The sequence below is a fragment of the Passer domesticus genome, chromosome 5, assembly GCF_036417665.1.
Source record: "Passer domesticus isolate bPasDom1 chromosome 5, bPasDom1.hap1, whole genome shotgun sequence".
Classification (NCBI taxonomy): domain Eukaryota; kingdom Metazoa; phylum Chordata; class Aves; order Passeriformes; family Passeridae; genus Passer; species Passer domesticus.
Genome location: NC_087478.1, coordinates 75,463,849 through 75,491,224, shown reverse-complemented (window position 1 = coordinate 75,491,224; position 27,376 = coordinate 75,463,849). Strand labels below are relative to the sequence as shown.

Here is a 27,376-nt window from a genome sequence, read left to right as displayed (position 1 = left end):
TAAGTATGGGTTTGATGCTGCCTGTAGCATTTCTTCCAGCCTTCCTGCCGTTTCCCCTTGCACACTGCCCAGCTGCGTGGCTGCTCTTCACTGCACTATGCCTTTCACTTGCCTCTTTTGCCCATCAACATCTTCTGACCAGATTACTTTTGGCTTTAGAAAGGAGTAGAAATGCCAGTGACTCATGACCAGTTCTCCAAACAGGAGGTGTGCCTACAATTAGAGCAATGTTTGACCTCGGAACTGCTGTCTGCAGTAAGCTCCTGGCTGTAGCAGTAAATTTTGGACATGGAGAGTGCTGTGTGAGGCACAGCAAACTTCAGTAGAACAGGTTCTTTGTAAGCTGGTCTGGGTCATGGACAGCCCCTCTTATCCAAATTTCACAGGAAACTGTTGCTGCAGTTTCCTGTGAAATTTGGATAAGAGGGGCTGTCCATGTAGATGCTTGAGCAATTTAGGATCTCAGAGACTTTCTCCACATTGGAATGGCATATGTGTGTGTGTAGGAAAAATTCCTGGTGGCTTATATGCTCTGATTTTATGAAAATAGAAGGGCTTCTATTAAGTTGGGTTTGTTCTTGGTTTGTTTGAACTATTCTTTTAAAAAGCAACCTAAATCCCACCATTCTTTATCAATCAGATGCTTTTATTTCCTGTTTTCCTTTCCCATTTGGAAGTTTCACAGACAGTAAACACATGTTTTCAGCACTTACAAATTGAAATGTTTGATGTTATTTATGAAATAATTTTTTTTCCTGGAGTCTGTTAACAATCAAGCTTTGGAAAGGCATTCTTGTCAAATAGCAGTGTTAAAAATCTTGTTTAAATTGATAGACAGAGAATACTGTCTTGTGTAGTTTGTTTCCAGATCTTCCTGGAGCAAATTTTTATGACGGGAATATAAACACACCTACAGTACAGCAGAGGAGGACTTCTGATAATACAATATGTTTAAATAGTACACATTTTTCTACGTATAACTTTTTTGTGGAATTGATTCAGAAGTCTGAATTTGACTTCTCACTGATGTAAGTGGAATTTAATAAAAATTTTGTTTTAAAAAAAAGCTTCAGGAAAAACAGAGTGTATACAGCAACACATACTGCTATATCTCATTTAGATTCTGTAGTAACTCTTTCAGTCATGTCATAAAACTCCTTTATGTTATGTATCAACCATGCACTATTTTTTTTTCTTTCAAGTGGAAAGGCAGTCCAAAATTTTAAACTCAAACCATGGCCATTGATCACAATGCAGCTAGTGTCCCCAGTGTATTTTAAAGTAAGGCTATAAATAGGAGAAAAGGAAGATAAGGTAGAAAGTGAAATTAAGTTCATGTCAGTGTTTTGTAGGTTTGCAGCATCAAAATTAATTAACTTTCACCTGTTTACAAATAATTGCATTACTGTGACTGTAATTTAAAATGGACTTCAAGACAATTCACTCTCAGATACAGTTTCCTTCAAGTCAGGAGAGCAGATACCACAGTGAATATCCCAAAAAGTAGTCCTTCTATTTTCCCCAGTATTTAAGGATGATACAGGTAGGAGAATGAATTCTTTTAATTATTCGTTTATCAATGCAACAATGATTTTATAAATTTAAACTGTAAAAAAAGCAACTCAGTACCTAGTGATAGTGTCAGATATTTGGAAAGGCTTTGTGTGTTGAGTAAGGTCAGCTTTCTCTGGCTTTATACTGCATTGCCCATGGTATGGTCAGTTTGTCTTCTGTGGCAGCAGCTTTTATCCTGGTCAGATGTGCTGCAGGAGCCTGTGGAATTTCGTGCTTCTGCTGCTAATTTCCATTATGTTGTGCTGTCTCTAAATACTTCACTGTACTGAGCAAGAGTTTCAATTACCATCTTCATGCCATGACATCCAGATGCTGAGAATTTATTTCTGTTCACATGGAAGAAGCAGTCTTGGAAAATGCTTATCAGATGGCCTGTATTACAAATTTATACAGCTCCTACCAGCAGAAATAAGAATGCAGTCTCAAGAGCATGCAGGTATTAGCCTTGCTAAAAGAAGTTTGAGTGTGTTACTTTTCATCTCAGGCAACATCCCTCTGTGGAAAAGGGATGTAGAAATTAATTTGGATTAAATAAATGCATGATTTTATACTGAAATAATTCTACAAGCATGTACTTTTTTTTGCTATGCATTTTAGTTTTGAGAGATTTCATTATTCGTCTGTAATTCTGTAGCAGGACCACCACATTCACATTGGTGGTTAACATCATATATAATGGGATATTTTCCTCAGAGCTGCAGTGTGTATTGTAGTCCTTAGTAAATACATATTAGACTCATTTAATGTTTAGTGTTTTGGAAGCATTAGGAAATGGTTTATTTGTCTTACTTTTTTTTTTTTTTTCCAATTAGATTCATAGTGTAGTAGTATCTTTAAACTACCTCAGCTAAGCACATTTGACCTCAGTCTGAAAGACTCATGAGTGAATACTGAATTTTGACAAGTGAGGGTGAAAAGGAACTGACTGGTTTACCTTTATGTACACATCTGTCCATAGGTGCACACACTCTCCTTTGTGGCTGGGGCTGAATATCCTGGCAAATGCAGCAGCAGAGCTTTGCACAGTGCAGGTGAGCAGGCTCTGCTTGAGAGCTGAGAGTATTTTTTGATGCAGCCTCTGTGCTGGTTCAGTGACAAAGCCTGGGCTGGTACCTTCTGCATGCACCCAACTTGTGGATATGGGCCACTGAGTAAATAATAAAGACACAGTTTGGAGGGAGGAAATGATGGCTGGAAACACTCAGTATGGTTTTACCAAGGTTTTACTCATTGCCTTCTAGGATAAAACAGCTGGATGAAGCTGTGGATGAGGGAGAGCAGGCAATGTCATTTATTTAACTTCAGCAAGACTTTCTGGACAAGGTCTACAAATTTGCTTGTGTCCAATTTAGAATTTGGGTGGGTGGACAAATAAATGCATAATTAGTGGTTGGCTGCTCTGGCTTAGAGGATAGTGATTAATGGCTCTTATTCTAGCTGAGGCCCGTGGCAGGAGGAGCACCACAGGATGCTTTTTGTCCTGTGTGACACTTCCAGCAGTGCCCTGGAGGAGGTGATAGAGGCATGCTCATGAAGTTTGTAGATGACACTAAATTAGAGAGATCAACTGACAGACCTGAGGACAGGGCTGCTGCTCAGAGGGACCTAGACAGGATGGAGGGATGGGCCAGCAGGAACCCTGCAGAATTCTGCAGGAATAAATACAACACCATGTGCCTGGGAGGGAAGAATCCTAGAATCCTCCTACAGTGGTGGAGGCTGGGGAGCAGCTGTGCAGGGACAGCCCTGGGGTGTTGGCAGAGAGCTGAGCAAGAGCCAGCCCTGTGCCATGGCAGTGACAATGGCCAGCAGCACCCTGGGCTGCTGTGACACTGGCTGCACTGACAGGAGCAGTCAGGAGGCTGAGGGAAGAGATCATTCCTCTTACCTACAGTTTTTCAAACCTCATCTGGAAAGCTCCAGGCAGTTTAGGGCCCTTCAGTATGAGAAAAGCATTGATATGCCCAGTGAAGGGCCACCACAATGGCCAGGGGGCTGCAGCTCTTTTAGGAGGGGAGGCTGAGTGTGCTGGTTCTGTTAACCCCAGACAAAAGAAAGCTTTGGAAGGAAGGGGGATTTAATAAAGGCCTTCCAGTTTCCAGAGGAGGTTATTGAGATGATGGAGTCCCAGCAGGGAAAAATGAGAGACTACAGAGACAATGATCATAAATTGAAACAAGAGGTTCAGACTGGATGCAAGGAATAAATCTTTCATGAGTTCTGTCAAGCAAGCAATGGAATAGGTTGCCCACAGTGGTTATGGAATCCCCACCACTGAAGGATTTCAAGATTCACCCAGATGAAGCTGTGGGCAACCTCATCCAAACTAATAGTTGTCCTTGCATTAAGCAGGAGGTGGGAGTTGAGAGCTCCTGAGGTCCCTTCCAAACTCAGTTATACTTTGATTCTGTAATAATTGATTGAAATGTGCACAGCTCTACACAGGTGGAAAGGAATTCTAGTTTATCATTCTTTCTCTGTGCTGGGCAGATGTTGCCTGAAACCTCCTGAGTTGTTGAACTCATGAACATCCATGAACTTACCAGGAATGCTGTAACAAAGGGGTTCATATGGCAGAGGGGTTAAACCTGGAGCCTGTTTCTACACCACAGGGCATGTTCAACACAAATCTGTGCCTTGGGCAATGCTTCAGCAACTTTTCCACAGGGGAGAAAAATGGATCCCATCTTATGGTGAGACCAAAGAGCATCCTTCCCTTCCTCTCTTCCTCCCTCCTTCCCTGAATTACTCTCCTGATTTACATATTTTAACTTGTGCTGCTTTTTCAAAATCTGCATATTTAGTAATTTTAAGTATTTCTAAATTTAGAAATTCATATCTATATTTTAATGTTTTTAATGGAAAAATGTAGCAAAAAGTGTCCTTTTGCCAATGTGGAATGGAAAATACCAGCACGATTTACATGTGAGATTGCTGTGATGATTCTAAAATTTAGTAATGTTTATAGAATTTTGGTTTAGTTCAGGTGTGCTTTCCTTAATTTTAGGTGTATTTTCTTCTCTATCTTTAAAAGCAAAGGAGAACACCTCTTCAGGAATTCAGCTCCCATCTCTTTATCTGTTCAAATGCATTGTTAAGTGGCTTTCTGTAACTAAAAGCTGGCAGTGTGTTATTTAACTCACAGCTTAGCTTTTTACAAGAAAAATTGCCCCTCATATATTTCTGGTTTGATATGCCATGTCTCTTTGCCTGATCCAGTGCTTACTGAAACATGGAACTTGGGGTTTTTTTTCCATTGCCTTCAGTAAACACAATCACAGCAATCCAGAATTAAGCACCTTCAATTTTTCTTATCTGGGAAGCAACACAAAATTCTTTTTGGACATAAATCAGGATATCCTTGATTTTTTATTTTTTTTTTCTGTCCAAGAAAATGAAAGCAAGCAGAAAGCAACCTGATCAGGTTACCTGGGCCAGTGCTGTGAAATTCTTAGCAGGCTTGTACTAGAGGGTAGGAGTGAACCATGTCCAGGTGACTCATCACAGACTCATCACAAGCTCCAGGAGGGTTGTCCAAGAAAGCGTCTGATTGACTCTTTGGCAACACCAACAGCCTGCTAAGCCCATTTCACGTTTCTCCACGTGTCTGTGATTAAGAAAAAGCAGTGATCCCACCACAGTGTCAATGTCATGTTTCCATCTCTGTGAGTCAGCCATTTAGAGGAGAATGGGAGGTGTAAAGAAGCCTGGCAGCCCAGATTTCCAAGAAGTGATGGAAGACAGAGCTTCCATGGGGCTGCATCAGCCCCTGAGATGGAGACATCTGCTTTGACTGTGGCATCATCCCTGCACAAACACTCAGAATGTTCCTCTCCTGTATTCATGTAAGGCAGCAGATTGCCAAGCAGAACGCTGAAAATGCCTTTGATGATCTGGCTGCCCAGGTGACTCACCTGTGAGCACTTCTGATCTGAGCAGCAGATTGCATCAAGGCTTCTCTGAAATGGGTGGGTCACCCTTGTGCAAAACTCAAATCCTTCACATGACCAACTGCCCTGGAAAGATTTAAGGGAGTGCTATAATTTTTAGGTTTTATTTCCACCTTTCTGTATGAAAAATGTTTCCATGAAATCAGGGCAAAAGAATAAAATGCCTACAGTTACTAATTTTGAAAACAATAAGTTGAATTTATAGTTCACCTTCTGAGATTTTCATTATTAAAAGCATACAGAGCTCTAATTTGCAAGATCCACCAAGCAATTTATTCTTCTGTGGGCAGAGCTGGCTATGTAAAACTGGTCCAAGAATCCCCTTCAGTGAATCCCTACACAGCAATGCCCTGTACGAGTTCTGAGATTACAAATGACATGCACTGTGACATCATAGACAAAGGCTGGCTCAGGGACTGGGGTATCTCAGAAGCCCAAAAGGCTCCTGCTGAAGTCAGTAGGAATCCTGAACCTTTGGCCTTTTTTACTTGGATGAAAATGCTTTGTTTGTAGTTTTATGAACTTAGGAATTTGTGCTCTTAATCCTGTCCCCTTGGAGTTTAGAGACAGGATGTGTTGTAGTTGCAAAACCCAGCAGGTGAAGTCATGAAGCTGAACCTCTAGAGGAGTAGAGATTTTGCAGTTTGATGTAGTTTCTTGCAAGAAAAATATGCTCACAAGGAGTCTTGGGCTAAGGTTCAGAAAGAAATTGCAGCACGTACCTTTTGCAAAAAGCTGTTCTGCAGAAGGAGAGGATAAGTGTGCTCCCTCCTTTTTAATGCTTCCCTTGAGATGCAAAATGGGGAGAGAATCCTATGTAAACCTTTCCATTAGACCTACTGATTGTAAAGCACAGCTTTAGCTCAAAATTTCAATTTGGATCAGTTTTCTCTGTATTTTGTAGGTTTTTAAACATTTGTGGTAATTTATTCAGCTGTAATTTGCATCTGCTTTCAGAGAGGAAGAACTTAGTATGGCATCTGGAGGTCCATTTGTAAAGGGAATGTCCTTACCAGGGTAATTACTGGTGCAGAGTGTAGGACTAATTCATCTTCCTTCATTGTTAGTCCCAGTGTTAACAATGAGCTGATGAGTTCAGAGCTACTCAGGCAGGTTTGGGCTCCTCTGGTAGTTGCAGTCCTATATGTGTGTCAGACTATCTTATTTTGCATTAATTTCCAAGTTTTTCTCATAGGAGTTCCAGGGAGTTCCAATATGGAACTTTTGTACAGGGTGAAACAGGAGCTCCAGTAACTGATCTCTTCCAGGGTTAGTTGGCTCTCTCTCTGCTTGTGTTGGCACTGCTTGGTTTTAAAGCTTCCAGTTACAAAATTCTGTCTTTTTGCCTGAAAAAGTGAAGTTCATTTTGAGGTTAATTGAAGCTGTATTACAATGGCAGATATTTCACCTATTGTTACATTAAACTGTGTTCCAGCTTGTGTTTGGTCTCAGTACCCTGTACCATATCCCTCTTATATTAATTGACTGTGTTACACTCTAGTGAGAGAGAGTTTTAATACAAAGAAATTAGTACAGTGAAGATTATTTAATATTGTAAAAACTCCAGGATGTCTTCTAATGTTACAGAAGACTCAGAAACGTTGTATTTGGGAGGAGTCTAACCTTATATAATTGTACTTTCTTGAAAAAATACTTTAATCGTGCTCTTCTCTCTTTCAAACAGCCACCTTTTGTCAGTACAAAAGTTAACACAGTTATGACCTGTTTTTGTAATGACTTTATTGCTCAGGACATTAAAGATTATATCTCAGTCTTGCAGAAGGGAGTGGGGTTTTCTTTGTCTCAGTGGTAAAATACTTTGGTAAATAAGAACAGTGGGGTCTGAAAAAAGGAAAGGAAAAAACTTTTTCCTTTATTTTTCAAGTTGAAAAAAAAATTACTAAGTAGCTGGACTTTTTTCTTTGTCCCAGTTGTAAGCTTACTGTTGGGCATGTAACTTTGTCCAACTGTTAGATTTTATGTTTGAGAGTTTTCTGAAGCCTTTCAAGATTTTAAGAGGTATTTTTATACCATTTTGCTTTCCAAAACGTTGTAATTTTTGTCTTTAAACACTGGTAGCTCTGCCTGGCCCCTCCTTGTCACCCTCCTGTTATGCTTTTTAATCCCTCAGACTCTGGTAAATTTGTCGGCGAGGAGAGCAGGGGGCCTGTTCCGAGGCATTGGAAATGCTGACAAGTCTGTCAACACTGGGTGTGCGATTGTCCCTCGGAGCTTACATCCAAGTTTGTTGTACCGAGCAGAGAATAGAATGTGGGAGAAGTTATTCTGAGTGTGTGTGCATGTGATTGCAGTTTCCAAGGAGACCACCTTCTTTGTCTGAACATGTCCAAAATGATTGCCTAATTGATCTCATCATGTGGGACACTCTGTCTGTCTTTCTGTCTGCTGCTCTCATGCGTTCTCTCCTCCACATTGTTAATCAGAAAGTAAAAAATGAAAAGTTGTGTTCTCGCAAAGAGCCAAACAAAGCCATTAGCCTGGCCAAACGACAAGCTGGGGCTGTCCCTTAGTCAGAAGCGATGGCCAGTGTGTCACCAGGGTGGGTGTGAGACATGTTGTTGCTACTATTTCTCCCCGGTCTGTGCTCTAACTCGTGCATAGATGATGCTGAGCGCGTCTTTGAAAGAGACAGCTGTTAATGCTCCTACTGAATTTCCACTAATTATAAAATGAAAGGACGGGCTCTCTTTTTCTTCCCAAAGCTCAATAGTCTAGTTTCACTGATTAAAGAACCAACAACAAAAAATCCCACAACACACAAAAAGCTCAGGGAAGGAGGAGACGTCAGCCAGTGCCGGTGCTGAAAAGCATGCTGATGTGCTTTTTTTGTTGCTTGTGGTTTTGTTAGTACTGATGATGTGCTAATGAAGGCCAAAGCTCTTTCAAATTTAGTCCCTTGACACTGGAACTGGAAATGAAGAGCTCAAGTTTAAAAACATTCCTGCTAAAGGGAGGAGAAGATTGCACAGGGCAGTAAGATGAGGTGCTGCAGCAGAACTGGAGGTCACTGCATACTGCAATCCCTATCACTCAGGACTTTGGCCAATCCCCACTTTCTTGCTGAGCAAAGACTCCAATAAACCTCAAGAGAAATTTAACCTGAGCTATGGAAACACAATGTTATGGAGACAGTAATTACATCACAGTTCAGTATGTAAAAAAGCATATTAGAGTATTGAATAAATATAACAACTACTGGAAGAAATATTTTTTTAAACCCCCCTGTGGTTTATTTATTTATTTATAATTTTTATTACATTCCTCTTTCATAGAAATGCAATGATTAAAGAGGAACATCGGTTGCATAGCATGGTTTTGTTTGTTTATTTGTAATAAGTGTCTGTAATCTGTGTGAAAGTGGGGAGAGGGCATAGTCTGTGTCAGTTGATCTACAGCGTGTCACACAGGGGGTAAATACCAGCTGGCACAGGAAAAAGGTCCAGGCACACGTAAACCAATGGAATTAAGGTGGACAGCTTGAGGAGCAGAGTCTGAGAAAATACATGGAGTTTGCAGGAGCCACAGCTCCCAGCTTCCCTGGTGGCACTTAATGGAGAGAATATGATTAATCTTTCTCTATGAAAAATTCTCCATGACTGTTAGAAGCCAGTTCCTCTCTGCCTTTCCTACAAACTGGAGGGAAGGGAATAGCTTCAGAGGCTTTGATCTTGCCAGTTCGTGCTGCCTCCCTTCTTTCCTGTGAGCAGAGCTGTGAGCTGCTGGGTTCAGTCCAACACGGAGTCTTTGCCATTGGGCATGACCTGGGCAGGGAGGGGTTACAGACTGGTCCTTTACTGAATTCACACGTCTGTTGGACAGAGAATATTTTCTCCATGTTCCATAAAGATCAAAATTTAGGCAATAAGCAGCTTGAGGACGACTTAAATGACTGAGAAGTCCAGGGCAGAGCAGAGATAATGTTACAGAGACCATGGGGTGGGACAGAGCAGGTTGGAGCAAACTGGGGTGAAACAGCAGTCATTGTCAGCACCTGGGGGTTAATTTAGTGGCCTGTTTAAGGAATGCTGGGCTGATAAAAAGATACAGTACTGTGGCTGTGAATCCTAAACGTTCATTGCAAGCACTCTGGTCCTCCCTGTACAACTCTGGGGAAATTTCTGAGCTGTATTCAATTAAAGCATGATAAATGGTGTATTTGAACAAACAAATTTCTTTGCCCCTTCTGTCGCTCCCTTCTGGCCAAAGCCTGAGGCCATTTCATTTCTCTTCTGTTCTGGAAAAGTGGTATGAAGAGGAGCACATGACCTCTTAATTTGAGTGTCTTATGTTTCAGCTAAGAGAAATCAAATTTGTAGATACACTGGATTTTTTTTTAATAATAACTGTTTGAGCCAACTTGCATTCCATGCCAACAGGGTACTGTTGAACAGGCTAGCTGTGAGGCAGCACTTTACAAAGTTTTCCAGAGAGACCTGTTCCCTCTGGGAACCTGACAAGGGGCAGCACAATGGCAATAAGGAGCATGCTTGCTGGGCAGCAGAGGTGCTGAGAGCAAAGCTGAGAAGTAGCTCTCACCTCCAGTTCTGCACCTGCACCTTCCTGGCCTGAATGACCAAGGCTCCCAAGTGATGTGTGCCTTTATTTGCAATATGGCATGTTTGGAGTACTGCACAAACAGAACTCATTCTTTTTAACATTAGGGTTGTGAAATAAACATAAATAGACTTTTCCAGCCCACTTGACAAAATACTTCTTTATGAGCAAAGGGTTGAGATGTGACAATCAGCTTTAGCATACATTTGAAAAAAATCTGTGTATACACCATAGGAGATTCAGCTGTTTTTGAAACATGTCAGGTATTATTCCACCAAGTCAGAAGTGACAGCAGTGCATGACACAGCTGCTCTTTCACTTGTGCCCTGAAACACTGAGATCTCCAGACACACCTACCTGCTTGCTGCCCTGATGTAATAGCTGCCAGAAGAGACAGGCTTAAATATTTCCTCCCTCCTGTTCCCTCACCTCGCAATCACTATCTTCCCTTTTCTTAGCTCCTCCCAAGCATATTCTCAAAAGATGTTGGATAAATTCGTGCTCTCAAAAGGTGGTCTTGACTCACAGAAACTGTATTTATTATTATTTTATTATTCAGCCAGAGTCCCAAATACAAACTTTTTATTTGGTTTTTCTACACTTGCCATATTTAAATTCTTTAGTGCAGTGTTTTGTGCCAAACTTGGGCAGATCCAGCCCAGCAGAGCCTTTGTTGTGGGAGTGCTTATTAAACTGAAATTAATGAACAGTAACCATGTAAGAGCTTTCAGCTAAGGAAAATTATTTTATTGCCATTTTAAAAGTACATTCTGTAGTACTTCAACAAGTGTCATGTTTTCAGTAATCTTTTTAAGCTAAAGAATGGATTAGAAGAAGTCCTTTTTTCCAACTTTATATGTAGCTATTGTACATGTTTTGTCTTTGGTACATACCCTTTCCAGAACACAACTTTTGTTGTCATTATAATCATGAAGACTCAACTTTTTTTTTTTTTTCCATATTAGGAAATATGTTTTAATTTGGTTAGGATTGGAGAACAATTTACCACAGTATCAGGCAAGTCAGGAAATCCCAGTATTTGGTTTTCACATGGTCTGATCTCTCCCATAAGTAAAGCAAGCTGAGTGGAAGCATGTTACACACACAAGGCAGGAAGGCACAGATGGGATTGTTGTTCTTCCTCACTGGAAGTAAGAAAGTCTCTGAGGAGGTAGATTCTAATTAGGTAACTCTGTATTTTTTATATTTTAACATCTGATTTCACCTGCAATCTTTCATGATTCTTTCTGTAGTTGGTTTCATTGGTCCTTTCTGGCTCCTTCTTTTCGTCCATGACAGACAGGTCTACTCTGTTTCAGTATGTGGTTCTAAGGGTATGTGGAACAGAGAACACAACAAATATGTTTGCTATTTTACTCAGTTTGAGTATTTTGTCAACTCTTTCTCTCTTGCCCACTATTTTGAGTAGAACATAGCTGTTTTCTTGCATTTCAATGTCAAAGGACTTCATTTTCTGACTGGGACAATATCCCGGATGTGTCTTCAGACCTTTTAGGCCCCTCTTAGGGCTGTTTCCCACTGTTCTGAGAGCCAAATGCCAGGACAGGCTGTTGTGATAGCCACACTGCTCCATGGACAGGAATCACTACATTAGGGCAGATTTTTCTCACTCTCTGTTTTAGTATATAAACATTTCCAATCTCATAGTGGAGTCAAAGGGTGTAACTGTTGAAAAATCAAAATAATACAAGATTTTGATCAGCCTCACAGTGTTCAGAGCCAGAGATGTGTTTCCAGAGACCCACTTACAGTGAGTATTGGCACAGTAAGATCTGCCCATCTAACAGAAATGTACCATCCCTGATGGTACTGATAATTAATTTAATTATCTCACCTGTGGCACCACTTGTTAGATTGCCTTTGAAAACAAGGTGTCAGAATAATAGTACTTCATGGATATTTAGGAAGTTATAATTAAAAATTATTCTTAAAACCATCACTTCCATTTCCCTTATGTTTTTCTAATTTAAATATTTCTCAATAAAAATCAGAAGCAAAACCATTCTTCTTGTTCCATGTATTCTGGTTTTGCTACTCCAGCAATAGTACAGATTAATGTGCAGAAGCAGAGCTTTCCATCTTAGTCCAGAAGGGATTTTAGAGCTATTTCTGTATTTGACACGCTGATAAGGAGGCACTATTTTATTGTGCTAGGTGCTGCATAAACAGAAAAGAAGGATGATCACAGCTTTAAACCTTTTCCATCTTTTTTCCCCTTCAATACTTGTCCGAGTTTTGTGATAGAGGTGCTGATGGCAAATTCCTATGGTATTCCCTAGTGGTCATGATTTTGCCTGAATCTTCCTCTTACGTGTATGGGAGAAGAAACTCATCAGGTTTGGCTGATTAGGTCACTCGGTTCTGTGTGGAATTAGATGGAGTGGGCATGGAGATGGTAGGAGTTAATTAAGAAATATAATATGGTGATGTCTGGCTAAGGCCCTTGGAGGATAACACTCACTGAATATTATCAGGCTTTGTCCCCAAGGCAAGGTTTCACTGGCAGGAGGATGGAAGACATTTCTTGGGCCACAAGTAACAGGATTATCCCATTTTTTCAGTGCTTCTGCAATGCCAGTTCATTCTGATGTGTGGGCATGTAGTGTCCTCATGTATATGTGTGCACACCAATATCCATAAATAAATCATGATTGGCCATGGACTGTGTACCTGGTTCATCCATACACAATCTCTGAAAGAACTCTCATCATCTCTTCTTGTGCCTTAAAGCTACTCTTAACAAAACACACACACACATCTATGTCTCTGTCAGGGAGCTATTTCATTTTGTTCCCCCTTTGTGTATGTGGAATTTCTCCCCCAGTGCCCAGGAGTCCACAGCAGTCAGTGGCACACTGGCATGTTGTAAGTTCTACATAAAACAAGTCTCCTGCAAGATGAGAAAGTACCAGGTTTTGGGGCACATGGCACTTGTTACTAGTTACAGTTTGGACAACAGTATTCAAATAACGAGTTTTGCACATTTATAAAAGCATAAATTATAGTTAGGGTTATAGTTAGCAATTTTTTATATGTTTTTTTTTCTGTTTTCCTTTCACTTCTGAGGTTTTAGAAAAGGACTTAACACAGTGTAAAAGAGGAAAAGTATCAAAGCTCATGGTATTTTCAATGTATATGCAGAAGATACAATGTCAGCTGTGGTGTTGCTGTTTTATTGACATTCAGTTCTGATGATCTGCATTGCTCTGGGCTTTAGAGTTTCGAGGTCTCATGGTTAGCAGGGTAAAGATAAAGCTGTTCTACCACAGCATCTCCATTCTGTGTGACTTCTGCAGGATATTTAGTGTGCAGATAGAACTTGTTGTACAAATTACCTCTCTTCCATTCTTAAGCACAAAGAGCAATGAAAAAGATTTATGAATACATGGGATTATAAATATGCATAACATTTTTCATTAAGGCAGTTTTTTTAGACACTTAATTGAAAGTAAAGGGATAAAAATGAACAATTGATAAATGGATGGCAATGCAGTGCAGAGAGTGATTGTTTTGCTAAATGCCTTAACTAAGAAGTCAGTTGTATGTAGAGTTTTATACTAAAGCAGCAGGAATGAGAAAGCTTCTCTTGTGTCTGTCTTGTAGCAGCTTTTCTTGGCCTGTGGAGCCCTTAAATGCACAGGAAGCTATCCCAAAGTTCAGACAGTAAAATGATCTGAAGTCTCTCATCCTATACATTCTAATCATATGGCACAAGGACAGCAGCAAGATAATCTGTAGGAAGGGAACTGCCCCTGGAGAAGTGACAATCTTGTAATTTCATTTAGCAAACTTCCATCAAACTAATGTTTCATTAATGATGATGTGAAACAATGTTTTCACCCGTTACTCAGGTGTCTGCATTTTAAAATTGGAGGGAAAACCCCAAAAGTGTAAGTAAGGCAAAGGGGCACTTAGGGAAGGATAATAAAAACATATCTGCTCAACTCCAGTATCTGAATACAAATATTGGGATGTAAACACTAGTCTATACACACTGTGCTAAATTAATTCTTATACCTTTTGGTTTGTATCTGAATTAATTTCCAAGAGGCAGTTTCAGAGGAATAAATATGAAAAATTTGTCTTTTCTCATAAGACTACATCGTTGTTTTCCCAAGACTCCATGAACATTTGCCTACATTTTCTTATACTTTCTTATTGACCTGAAATACTTTCTTATTGAACAGAAATTCCATGTAAGTACTGAATGGTTTTGGCATTTGATGGTGTCTTTTGCAAAGCATTTTAAATTTTTCAAGTGTTTGAGTGGTGAGATTTCTTCTCCAAATCAAACCAAATTTCAATAAGTTCCAAGGACAGTCTGGTAAATCCCTTAATGCTTTTAAGTATAGTGCCAGTGTTTGTTGTGGCTGCTTATAAAAACTGTAACAGAAGCCACAGATTAATACAGGTCATTGTATTCTATTAATGAATTACAGGTTCAGTCTGAAGGCATTGTGATAGCCCTATATTATACACACACATACATAAAATATACTGCTTTTGAGCTTCGTTCTTTGGTCCAAATTTCAAGATGAAAACAATACAAAGGAGGTAAATGTCTAACATCCTTTTACATCACACTTTCTTACAGCAAAATGCAGCATTAATTTATGCTAGAAATATTTCTATCTGCCCTTTTTTGAAACGTGGAATGCACTTTATTATCTCGATGCACTTTTTGTCAGGCCACGCTCCCTTGGGTAGGAGGGGCTGTTTCCCAACACAAGAACAGACAACTCAAGAGTTTGGAGCTCCACACTCTTTAAGTGGAATGGACATTGCCAAGCCCTTTAGGGTCATATTTTTTGAAGGAGATCATCCTTCTTAGTCAGGGCCTGGATAAGTGAAATTTCCAGCACATCCAATATCCAGATGCAATCAGTTCAGATTCAGAAACTCAAAGTCTCCTTCAAAGCCTGTTACAATGCTCCTGAAGCACCACTGTGAATTGTCTCATACATCCGTGTGGTTTAGGTATTTGTGCTAGAAATGAAACCACAAGAAAACATCAATGTAGTAGCATGAAATCACCCTGTAAAAAGCAGAATGGAGAAGTGAGCTAAGATAATCAGGCTGCAGAGAGAAGGCAAGGCTCTGTTTCTATTGTGTTACACAAAAAATAAGCAAGGAAAGGATGAATAAACTTCCCACAAATTTTCTTGCTGAGGAAAATGTGTTCATGTCAAAGTAGAATGATTTTTGAGACTCCTGTAGGTTTTGAGGGTACTGGCATATTGAATGTATTAAATGTCTGATCATCCCTGTAGTTCTCAGTTTAGCTAATGTCTTTTTTAAATGGTCTTAGAAAAGTGTACAGAAATGCTAAGTTAAAAGGCACAAAAGAGAAGACAGCAGTTGAAACCATCCAGAAGATTGTCTATACCAATATTTTAGTTTCCTCAAAAAAAATCAGCTATGTAGGTAGATTCATTTTGGGACTAGATAAAAGTATGAAGTATGTCTGGAAGTCTGAATATAAAACAATCAAGAAGGTTATGTGGAGTATGTGTGTATTTTTTGTGCTTTTCCCAGCACTGGCAGTAACTAAATAAATTGGTTCTTGGAATAAGGAGGGACATAACTCATGTATTTATTTGGGGATTTAATTTGGGTCAGTATGTGAATTCTTTTACTTTTCTCCTGGTTTCAGTTGTTTCTAGTGTGATCTGCCACAATCTCAGAAAAAGTAATTTAAATTTATTCTACATTGTCATCTGTGAGTGAACAGCCTGGAAGTGAAAATGCTTCTCTTAAAAGTGAGGCTGATTTACAGAAAATATTATTAATCGCCACCTCTGCCAGGGCAATGAGGCATATGAAATGCATGTCCCCCCTGCTGCTGGGGTGTCCTGAGCACACGGTGACAGAGCCTGAGCTCGGGTCCGTGGAAGGAGGGAGGTGATTTAGCACAGCCCAGGGCAGGCGTGGGAACTGCCCCCGCCTCGCAGGCAGGCTCACACTGCCCCTTGCAGAACAATCAGGGGGATTGTGTTGCTTGTTCTGTTCAGTGCAGCGTTTGGAGACTTCCTAATGATCCATTCCAAATGGTTTGGCCAGGCAACCCTTTTGTACAACTCGGCATATAACCTTGTGTGCTTCCCACTTTGTGCTGTGACAGTGCCGCTGCTTACACGGGGTTTGACCATGTTCCTAAAAATAAAGAGTCTTTTACCTCAGTCATGAACTTACTTTTGGGAATATTGGAGAAAGCATCAGAACACAAGAAACGTCTTTAATTAATTGACTGAATAATCAAAAAGACTTGTCTCCCTTGTCACACACAAGTGAGTCTCATAATAATTGTGCAGATCTCTTAACATTTATTTCAGGTTCCTAAAGCTCTGATATATAATTGATGATTTACAGCAGAAACCAGAAATTAAGAGGCTGGATCCTTCTTTCATTGAAGCCAACAGCAAAACTTGATCCAATGCCCCTGTAATAGGACAACACACTATTTCTCAAGATCCATTAGCTTTCTCAGTACAAACCATTTTAGTATCTGCTCTCCCACTGTCATGTGATTCAAGTAGGAACCTTCTTGGTGGCACCAGTGAAGTATGAATAGATAAACACAGTTTGGTGCCTTACTGTAATGGGTCTGGGGCTTGTGGGAATCCTGGCTCCAGCACTCACAGGTCTGCATGGCAGCATCTTTCCTAAAACTGACCTTTGGGCTGACTAATGAGGTGTGTTTATGTTATAGTTAGCACAGAAGAAAGAGTAGTCTGGAGGAAGATGCTTGTGATCACCTGTGATTTGAAGGAAGCAGTGCAGGATTTCTGTGCTGTTGCCCGTGCTGTTGGGTTGGAGATAAGAATGAGGTGTACTGTTGTCCTGGGGAGATGCAGCAAATCATTTTTCCAAAGCATTATATTGTCCCCTTTGCCTTACAAAATACGGACAAATGGCCCAAGGGAGACGCTATGTATAACACTATCAAGAATACATATGTTCTTAGAAAAATATTACCAAATGTAACCAAGAAAATACTTTCCTGGAAATTAGTGCACTAAACTAAACTAAAAAAATTACCCAATTTAACTTTTCTTCAGAGAAAACACTGTCTGTGACACAGCAGTGTCCACTGCAAGCTGCAGGGGTTGCATCAAATGCAAAACAAAAAGAAGCCAAACCCAAGATTTTTACACCATGTTAGAACTATCAAAGGTGTAAATTTTGATGATCTGATCAGAAGTGTAAAAAAATTTCCCCCCCCTAAGTTTTGCTGTTTAAATTAATGGGAAACTACTGCTTTTAAGTTGGCTGCACCTGATAAACATCTATTTTTTATACAGAGATCCATGCTTTTATATCTTTAACCATGTGTAACTCGATCTGACAGAACTTCACCAATGCCTCTTGTTCCAAAATGCCTTCCCACCTCAAATCCTGTAGCAAAACCCTTCCAAGGCACTCCTTCTGAAGGAATACCTTCTCTCACTGTCCCTTTTAAAATTTACTAGTCACTTATACTTCTGTCAGGTTCTTGCTTATAATATTCTGAGAAATGCAGTGTCAGTATGGGTTGCCCCTTTTCTACAAGAGGTTTACCAGGTGTGCACAGGTTTATATGGCAGCCGGCTGCTCTCTGGAATGGACTGGTACAAATAATCTTCAGTTTTTAGACTGGGGAAGGAAACCCAACTACCTCAGTGATAACAGTTCAATCCAAAGTACTCTCCAAATGCTAAGCAATTTCTGAGGCTGGGTTTGGATGAAATCTTATCTGCAGTCCTTGTAGGCAGGGGATGTGGGGTCTCAGTGTAGGGAAAAGCCCGGAGCAGGGGCAGGGAAGCGGCGGGGCTGGGCAGCGGCAGCCGGGCTCTCCAGCACGGCCGGGAGAGGCTCCCTCAGAGGGGCTCGGGGCCCTGGGTGTTCCCCTGAGGCACCCGAGCAGATGGAGAGGGGCCTTTCCAGTGGGGTGAGGTGTTAACAGGGTGCCAGTGCAATGGCCACTCTCAGGAGCAAAGGCTCACCCACGGTAAGCAAGAAGCAATAGAGGCCTGCAGCAGTGAATCCTCCCCATAATAAAGAGCTCAACCTTCCTCCCCTGATGCAGACAGCAAGAGAGTGAGAGGAGCCCAGCTCAGCTCATCCCAGCCCAGCTCAGCCCTTCATCCCCTGGCCAAATCTCACAGTAACTCTGCCCTTCTCAAGAGAAAAGCCCCCAGGTAAGAGAGGAGCCAGCTGCACCCTTACCCCCACTTTGGCCAATTTTTGTGTCTCTCTTAAGTACCTACCAGTCGTTATTGTTTCTAAGCAGCAGATGGGACAAAATTCCATGAGAGAAAGAAACTAAAGGAAAAATCCTAACTCCCAACAGTAGGTAATGCTCTTCTGTTCAAATAGGGATGAGTTAAACTACAGCTGAACAATGAGTGAATGAGAAAACTTGCCAGCTCACAGGAACACAGGAACAGGGATGATTTCTCACATTTACTAATCAGACATGCTTAAACTGTCTATCAGAGATGATTTTCTTTGTAAAGAAAGGAGACTTCCAAATCCACAGCACAGAAAATTCTACAAGGAGCATAAAGATGTATGGGCTGGAAGCCCCAGAGGATGTTAGGCTGCACAGGTACTCCTCATGTGTCAGCAAAGCTGGAGAAGATCTCCCATTTGGCAGACACTTTGTGAGTCAGTAGCTCTAGAATGACTGAGAGTCCATTCCAGGCTGGAGTTAGTGTCTGCAGGAAAATGGGAACAGAGGCATCCCTACTCTGGGTCTTTGGGAAAGTTCTCTTGTGTGCTTGATTTGAGTCAAGGGCAGACACTGAATTAAGGTCTTAGGGCTGTTCTATTGTGTATAACCAAGACATGGTGGTAGTGTTGTAGCTGTGAGTTAGTAAAAGAGGTGTCCAAAGGTATGTGGCTTTGATTTTTAACTCTGATAACCATTTGTTTTATTAACCCAAATCAACTTTGCCAACAACAAATGCAATTCTCCAGAAAGGTTCTTTTTCAAGTGTCTGTCCTTCAGCATGTCTAAAATGAAGTGCTGCTGAGAAAATCAGCAACCTCTGCTGGTCTTGTGATTATGGGCCGAGTTTCACCCTGCTGCAGTAGGGACTGGCAGGAGGAAACCCTGGGTCATCTTCATACAGCAATGGGTGGAAAATCTGTGCTGCCTTTGGGATTCAAAAAAAGCAACAGCCTGCTAAGAATAGAAAACCACTGGCCAAGAGTTTCAGGACAGTGGACCTAAAAGGCTAAAAGGTGGTTTTCTGAATTAATTATTGAGCTTATAGTATGTATAAACCTCCCTGTGTATGCCCTGTTAGTGCTGGGTTTGCATTTGTCTCATCTGTGGCCTTCCTAGCTGGCTGATGTTTTCATAGCACTCAAAGCATTCTGATTAGTACCTTTTTGTAGTATATCTAATCTCTACTGTTGATAACTTCCCCATCTCATGTGAAGAAATTTAATCAAGAGACCGTTGGACTGAAAAAGCCATTTAGTCTGAATTTAAAGTTCAGTTGACCAAAACACTTTCTCAGGTATTCTTCTTGCAGAAGGGCAAAAGGGAAATCACTGAGAAATTTTGCTGTTTCTAAAAAAATGCTATGAAGGCCTTTTTTTCCCCCACCGTTCAGCTTCATGTAAGCCATGACACACATATGAAGTGTCACATAAATTCAAGCTCTTCTGGCTGGGTGTTCACAGTGTCCCCTGTGGGTCCACTGGTTGGTTTTGTCACCACCCCTGAAAAACTAAATGGCTTTGTCATGTCTGTGGCATTTGTAAGAATTTTCAGTGCTTTTAAAAAAAGAACAAGGACAGGAAAATACAATGAAGGGAACTGGTGTCTACCACTACTTTATTAGGTTTACTCGTAATCAGTCATGGAGCTGTCCTGTGGAGCAGGCCTTTGGGAAAACGAGTTCCACCCCACAGCAAACACTCCTGAGAATGACGAGATGGAGGAGGTGATGTGAACTGATAGCCAGGAGGTGCACGGGGCAGTGCCCTGACCCAGGAGAGACTGAGGCAGGCTTTTCTGTGTCAGACTGGATTGGTTTGAGTAAACAGAGCCTGTGCATTTCCGAAAGGCTTCTAACAAATGTGTGAGACATCCTGCAGCCCTGTACCGGGGCAGTGCCGCAGCTGGGAGCTCACCTTTCAACTGTGCTCTGCCTGCTTCCATATTTCAAAAGTTAGCAAGGATAAGATGAAAGTTTTAGATAAGTTAATGCTTTTGAAACTCATGTGACCCTTCAAGTTCTTGGAACTGTAGCAGGAAAAGATTTTTAAAAAAGAAAAAGCATAGTTGTTTTCCACACTGCAGCAAGTCCATTTAATAAAAGTGCATTTTAAGGTATGCTTCAAAGGTAAACTCCTTTTAATCCACAGAATAAATTTGCTGCATCACATTAAATGTAAAAGAGACTTTTTACACATCTTTATGCTTTTGCAAAACTATCTGTTAGTTGTTTCTAAGCAAGAATAATGGTAATTTGGCTTCATTCTTCATCCTTGATTTCATCACATGGCAGAATATTTCTGACATTCTGCAACACTAACACCTTCAGCAAACATGAATTGAAAAAAACCAAAGGAAGAGTGTGCCTTTCCTATTCTCCTGTTTGTCTTTCTACAGGCTTTAGCTGCATAATGCCTATAAATGCTGCAAATCCGGACAAATTAGGATCAATACTAATGCCACTGAAAAAGTATTTAAAATACAATTAGAGGATACAAAATTAATTCAGAAACACAAGGAAGAGACAACCATCAGTGAATTTCAATGAAATACCTGCTTTTGTCTTACCATTCTCAATTTTAGCATGGTAGAATTTAATTTATTTTTGGGATGTGTTTTTGCTTTATAATGAAACCCCATGGATTGAAAGCTTCAGCCTCTGCATGTTACATCTTGCCTTTTGAGGTCATCAGGGACATCAAGGATCCTCTTGTAATGGCTCAAGAGGTGGAGAATGCCTTCTGTCACCTCAGAAGACAACTCCTATCTTTGTTTCTTGTTCTTCTGGCTGCACAAGCAGCTCAAAAGGCAAGTCACACTTGGTTCCTAACAGAGGCAGCTGCTACTCATGTAAGGAATTCCAGCTAAACCCCCTGTGGGCTGCTGCAAGCCCAAATCTCCTGGATGTCCAAGAGAGATGGGGATACAGATCTCCTTTCAGAAGGAACATGCCAAAATGGCAGGTTTTTAAGTTCATTGCTGGGAATTCCCCACAGATATGTTACCTATTTGGGGCATCTTTTGCATCTGTCCCTGCATGTAAGTCAGAGATTCTGCAGTGATTCCACATGCAGCCAGACTCTGCTTTAAACCTCCCAATGTGCACATACACGGATGTTTGGCCCAGAAGAGACTTCCCTCTTCCTGTGCAAATTCACTATCCTCTTACAAGGGTTCTGCCTTACCTTTTTCTCCCAGGTGATGGGAATGTGAGCTTCTCTTTTTGTGGTATCTTTTAAGCTATTCTGGCCGCCAGTTGTCTCTGCTTTTTTTTCATGAGGGAATGGGGGAATGTTTATGAAATGGTTGTATGTCATACGCGCTTTAATGGAAACTTGAGACAAATCTTCTCAGCTTTCCTTAACAGTCTGTTCTTAAAAGCCAGATGTTGAAAAAGTTTCAAATATGTATCTGTCATGCTCAGAATCCAAGCATTTGCACACAATCAATTTTAGACACGCAAGTAGTTTGCTGAATGCAAAAAGACTAATGGCATCTGTTTGTAGGGCTGATGCTCTGACCTGGATCCTTTCTGCTTTAGGAAGGTGAGATCTGGGGACTAAATCTCTGTTCCAGACTGAGTTCCAGGAGTTTGCTCAGCCCAGGCTTCCAGCAGTGAGCTGGTGATCTGAGTGCTCATCATGTGGTGCCCCTTTTTCTTCATTGCTTACATCCACAGCTTCAGGGAATTAGAGGGATGAATACCTGAATTAAGGGAGAATAAATGAGAAACACACATTTATCAGATAAGGTGAAAGTGCTCAGGCTGAAGTCTAGGGCCAGACTCCATCTCTAGTGGCTCTGCCTAACACAGCAGGAGCACTGAGGTAGCACCATATTCCCACTGCATTCCTGTGCTCTTGTTCAACCCTTTCCATCTGCACAGGGACTTAGGCTGCTTTAACTGGCCTCTGGTGAAGGTGGGCCAAGGGAAGGCTGCTTGGTCCCATTCAGTCACAGACCTGTACTCAGTCAAATACAAGGACAACAAGGACATGCAAATATTTTGGAAAAGAGCCACCCTATTTTAGCTCCCTCATGAAGAGAAATTGTTTCATTGAGTAAATGCCCTGCAGTGGTGCCTTGCTTCCTTTCTGATTGGAAAAGATTTTGCTGGGTTACTGTGTCTTGGAGAGTTGGATCTTCCTCAAGTGAAGTTTTTTTTTGGGCCTGCATGGAACCTGGAGTAGTCAATACCATCAGCCATCTCCCTTCACTGAGCAAAAACACAGGAATAGTGATCACTTAAATATCCTGGAATTTTTGTAGTCCAGCAGACCTTTTCCTCTGGATACACTTTTCCTGAAGTGTAGTTAGTTCAGTGCTAATATGCAGTTGGTTAGCATGTGCAGGATACGGGGTCATAATGCATAGAGTGGTTGAGGCTCATGGTCATGAGAAGGCTCCACGGGAAAGGCACAGCTCCAGGCTGGAGGGCTGGGAGGTGGATGAGGGGTGAGAGGCCATTATGGGTGAGGAGAGAGGCAGTGGAAGTGAGATTGTGATTGGCTGAGGAATGCGTGAACAGCGTATGAGCAGGAAGCTGATTGGCTGAAGGAATGCTTGGACAGCGTATGAGCAGGAAGCTGATTGGCTGGGAGATGTATGGCGGGCAGCATGGCAGCTGAGCCAGCCAATGGGTGTCTTCTTTCTGTTATGTTAAGTCTCGGTTTGGTTTCAGTTATGTCAGGTTAAAATTAAAGATATAAAAAGGGACCAATTTTTACAATAAAGAGATTGCCTTCAGATACATAAGGGGGTCCATGTTGCTTTGTTCCCCACTGCTACAAGCATACAACCATTTTTTAGGTTTGTCATTTACTGTAAGTTTGCTTTCAGGACATGAAATTTGGTGGCTGATGGGACTTCAGACAGTGCAGTCCCTGATTTTTTCAGCTGCCAATTTCCAGCCTATTTTTAAAACTGTGCGCTCTCCTTTTAATGGTTAGATAATTTTACTCCATATTACTTTGTATTGTGGAATTTTAGGTGAAGAATAAAAAAAAGAAAGATGGCGCATTTTTTCTGGCATAGTCTGTGCTTTATGTCTCCGTCAAGTGCTTTTCTAAAGCTGTTTTTCCCAGACTGTGTGTTTTGCATGGGTGGGACAGTGGGTTATTGTTAGCCTGTTAGACACAACTCGGCTTGAATACCCTTCAGTAGTTTGGGAGGCAAGTCAGCTCTATTTGCATTTGTTCCAGTCACAAAGGTTTATAGGTCAGCAAAGGCTGGCTGGAAAAATTCAACATGCCAATGCACTATTCTTCTATGGTTGTCAGGAATTCAAACGTGCTGGTTTTTATATTTCTTCTTGGTCATGAATATATGATCGCACTGTCTGAAGTCGCTTTGTTTCTTTGGAGCTTGGTACCAGCTGGGACTAAGATGGAGGATGTGACTTGATGCCAGCTTTTCCCCCCCCTCTTTTGCCCACACTAATCAGCAGCAAATCAAATGTCCGTGCGTCTGGAGGCAGTGAGAGGGCACTGCTCACCACTGCACTGGGGTGCTGCCGGCTTTTTCTCTTCTGTGAAAAAGAGTCCAGCTGAATAAAAGATGACATTTGTCCTTTAACAGAAAACATTGCATTAGCTTAATCTCCCTTCTGGTTTGGGTTTGGGTGCTCTTTTTTCTTCCTGTTTCTATTTAGGTATGTTTGGGTTGCATCCTGAAATGTTTTCTGCTTAGTTAGATGCAGAGATGGTGTGGAGACCTTCATTTGTGTACAGACTGACAAAGCGTTGGCATCTTTTAGGATTCAGAAAATTGAAAGCCGTTCATATAGCTTTAATGTACACTCATAAAGATATCTCCTGAAAACTTTGGTATATCACCAACAGCCTGATCTTTTGAGAGCTTGGAATCAAAGCTTAAAACATGCACTAAAAAAGACTGTATTTCCCAAAGAAAGCATTTCCTTAGCTTTGTTTTTCATCCTCTAGTTTTCGAGAAGGTATGGCCTTTTGCAGTTCTTGAAATGAAATATAGATTTATCCACTGTAATTCGATTCCTTCCAAGCTGCATTTTGAATTTTAAATGGTGTGTCTGAACGCATTGTGCAGGATACTATTGCAGTTTTGCTGGGAGCTGACATCTCATTTCCAGGCTGCCTCACTGTAGCCCATTACCCTGAAACCCGTAAGCCCCGCTTGAGCTGGACTGATTTTAACTCAGTTACAAAACCCACTTATCTTTATAGCTGTAGCTTGAGATCTGAGAATTTTCTTATGAAGGAATAAAATAATGCCAGATCTCCTTTTAATATGCTCATTGAAATGCAAACTGTGACCTTTCTTGTTCTCTTGCAAAGAGTCTTTCTGCGAAGTAGGGGCTGTTTGGGGGCATCGCCTGTGCAGCCTGGGGAGGCAGCAGCTCCCCCTCCTCCTGCTGCCTCCGCCAGGGCAGCCAGGGAGCCCCGTCCCTTTTGAATGCAGCATTCGCTGCCAAGTTGGCACCATCGTTCATGTTTATAGATTTAAATTCAGCACATGGCTTTAACTCTTCAGCTGCGCTGGCTGCAAACAATCGCCCCGAACCAAACGCAAAGGTATAATCAGCTCATTGTTTCTCTCTTGCCAAGTTGCATCTGACCCCTGGAAATCCAGTTGGGAACGTTATTTTAAATGCCATCTTGGGTAAGGAGCGTGCAGAGAGCAAAAGCGTGTTTTACATGGAAATGTTTACAAAATATTAAACCTTTTGGGGAAAAAGCAGTCCTGAAATAAGCATTTTTAAAAATCACATAAAGTATTGAGGGGAAGATAGTCTGGAGTAATTTAAAAAGACTCCAGTTAGAATACTAGTAAACACCAAAAAAATTAGTTAAAACCTTCTTTTTCAGCTTACACAACTACTAATGTGGTGCAAACAGCATAAAATTGCTGGAAATTAGTCTAAGAAGAACACATCATAATTTGGTTGGAGGGTTTTTGACTTTTAAAAAAACAGATTGATGTGTTTTGCTAAATAAATATTTCAGTCAGTTTTGACTATTTTATTAAGCAAAATATTTTACCACTCATAAAATAATTTTTAAAATGCAACCATGATTGATTTATTAAGAATGTTTTCCACAATTAGAGACATACTGCTCTATGGCTTTAGTATCTAGTAAAGGAGCAATGATAACCTGACTGCAAATGTAGTCATGCTCTGAAATCTAATGTGAATCTTAGCTTCAAAATGAACAAATAAATATTTAATACAGCGATTCAGTGAGGACCATCCACCCAGTGAAACCATAGGCTGAATCCCACCATCTCCAGGCACTGCTAAGGTTTGGGTACAAAGATGCAGAGAAAAGCAATTTCCACGTTTTTAGCTGCAGCCTTTTATCTGAATCAATTTTTTTTTTCTAACTTTCTCATGTCCTTCATACTTACAAGCATCTCAGTTATGACTCTTGGGTACTAAAATGTTATGGTTTTAGCACCTGTATTCAATCATATTAGAGTTACAGCAGGGTTGAGGGGTGGAAGATTTACCTATTTTTTTCCCAACAATTTGCAAGGCATAAAGCACTTTGCATGTGACAAAATAGCTCTTTCATTCACAAATTATTTCCTTTAGCATTAAGTTCTGGATGCAGGTGAGTAGTGATCTGACTGTGAAACATTCAGTGTAATCAAAGGGTAATTCAATAAGTCCCTTTTTGGGATTTAAGTATCTTCATAATCATGGATGTGATGTAGACTATTGGAAGCTTCTTTGTAGCTAGCTCTGAAAAAAGATAAAGAGAAACAAAGCATCTCAGCTACATTGTAAACATGTAACTATATTCTTATTTTAGAGTAATAAAATTTTCTTTTATCTTTTTCTCTGAAACCCTGCTGAGTGTTTTGGTACAGGATGCACTCAAAACAGCTTTCTTTTTGGCAATTTTTTTATTCTTTGAAGTGACTAATTCATTCATAGTGTATCAGATATACCACATTAATAATTTCTTGGCATTTTTCTTCTAATTGACACATGTGAGTGAGTGTTTGTGTGTGTGTGTGTGTGTGTGTACATCCGCATGTGCTCTTCCGTTGTTTCTGGAATTTTAAGGAGGTGAGAAGCACACAAACTGAAGAGTCTCTAATGGTTTGCTTGCTGTCGAAAACAGATTTATTTTTATAAAAATACACACTGTTTTCTGACCTAGTGTGAAAGATGCTGTATTTATATAAACGCTAATGTCGGAAACGCAGCTGTTACGTTACTTCGTGCTTTTATTGGTGTGGTTTCCACCAGCTCCTAAAGCCCTTGGATCACTCCTAAGTGAAAGCCAAAGTTGCAGGCACAGCTTGGATGCCCTTGGGTGTCCTGGACTGCAGTGATTTTTTTGGCAGTTGCAGCCACAATCGATAGGTGGATTTTTGGGTTTGGTTTAGTTTGGTTTTGTTTTGTGGAATTGGTTTTGAATAGTTGAGGGGAAATACAGAAATTGTATGTTGAGATTTCAGTGCCACAGAAAAGGTGCAAGCAGAACACTGATATATCACAGTAATTTTGGATGATGACAAATCTTTTAATTAGGTGTGCAGTGTGAGAGACCGCATGGATAAGGTTGTTTAGAATTTGAAGTTTTCTAGAGAGCAAAAATAATAAATCAGCCTTGGAGAATTGCTTTATTTTAAGGTGGGAAAAGGACATGGGATTTTCTTACCTGGTACTTTAGTTTTTCTCTACTTGTTCTCTTTTTTTTTTTTTTTTCCCCAACACTGATCTTATGATCAGTGACTCTCTCCCCTTGTGTTTTTCAGCACCTGCTAGTCTGCCTCGGGGCTGATGGCTGTGTTCAGGCCCCAGGAATAAACTCTGAAGGAGGTAAGGTACATGGGATATTTCAGTATTAGAACAAATGGCTCTTTTCCTCGTTGTGTTATTATGCAATTTGTAGCCATCCAGAAAAGCCAGGGATTTACAAGTATTTACATGCCCTGATACTGCCAACCAGGGAGGTTATCCCTGTGCCAGGAGAGGCCCTTATCCCAAGGAGCTTGTCCTCTCTCCCTCCTCATCCATGTCCCAGGAGCCGTGCCAGCCTGTCAGTGTCTGCCTGTG

General features: G+C 40.8%; 1 protein-coding gene and 1 long non-coding RNA gene across 4 annotated transcripts in view; one reads left to right on the top strand and one right to left on the bottom strand.

Moving 5' to 3' along the window:
• LOC135301016 (Krueppel-like factor 16) overlaps window positions 1-27,376 on the top strand; it is a 263,897-nt gene that overhangs the window by 79,991 nt on the left and 156,530 nt on the right. The window contains exon 4 of the mRNA XM_064421136.1: window positions 27,076-27,139. The gene's annotated coding sequence lies outside the window, so the exon portion shown is untranslated. The remainder of the gene's footprint in view (window positions 1-27,075; window positions 27,140-27,376) is intronic.
• LOC135301015 (uncharacterized) lies at window positions 1,629-22,841 on the bottom strand. 3 transcript variants are annotated; one of them, XR_010362770.1, is made up of 7 exons: window positions 22,610-22,841; window positions 21,516-22,035; window positions 5,736-6,871; window positions 5,490-5,591; window positions 5,005-5,182; window positions 2,510-2,722; window positions 1,629-2,070 (listed from the first exon to the last, which is right to left on the bottom strand). It is a non-coding gene; the product is annotated as an uncharacterized LOC135301015 (long non-coding RNA). The 3 variants fall into 3 exon arrangements; XR_010362768.1 differs by lacking the exon at window positions 5,490-5,591; XR_010362769.1 differs by lacking the exon at window positions 5,490-5,591 and having other exon boundaries at window positions 1,629-1,971.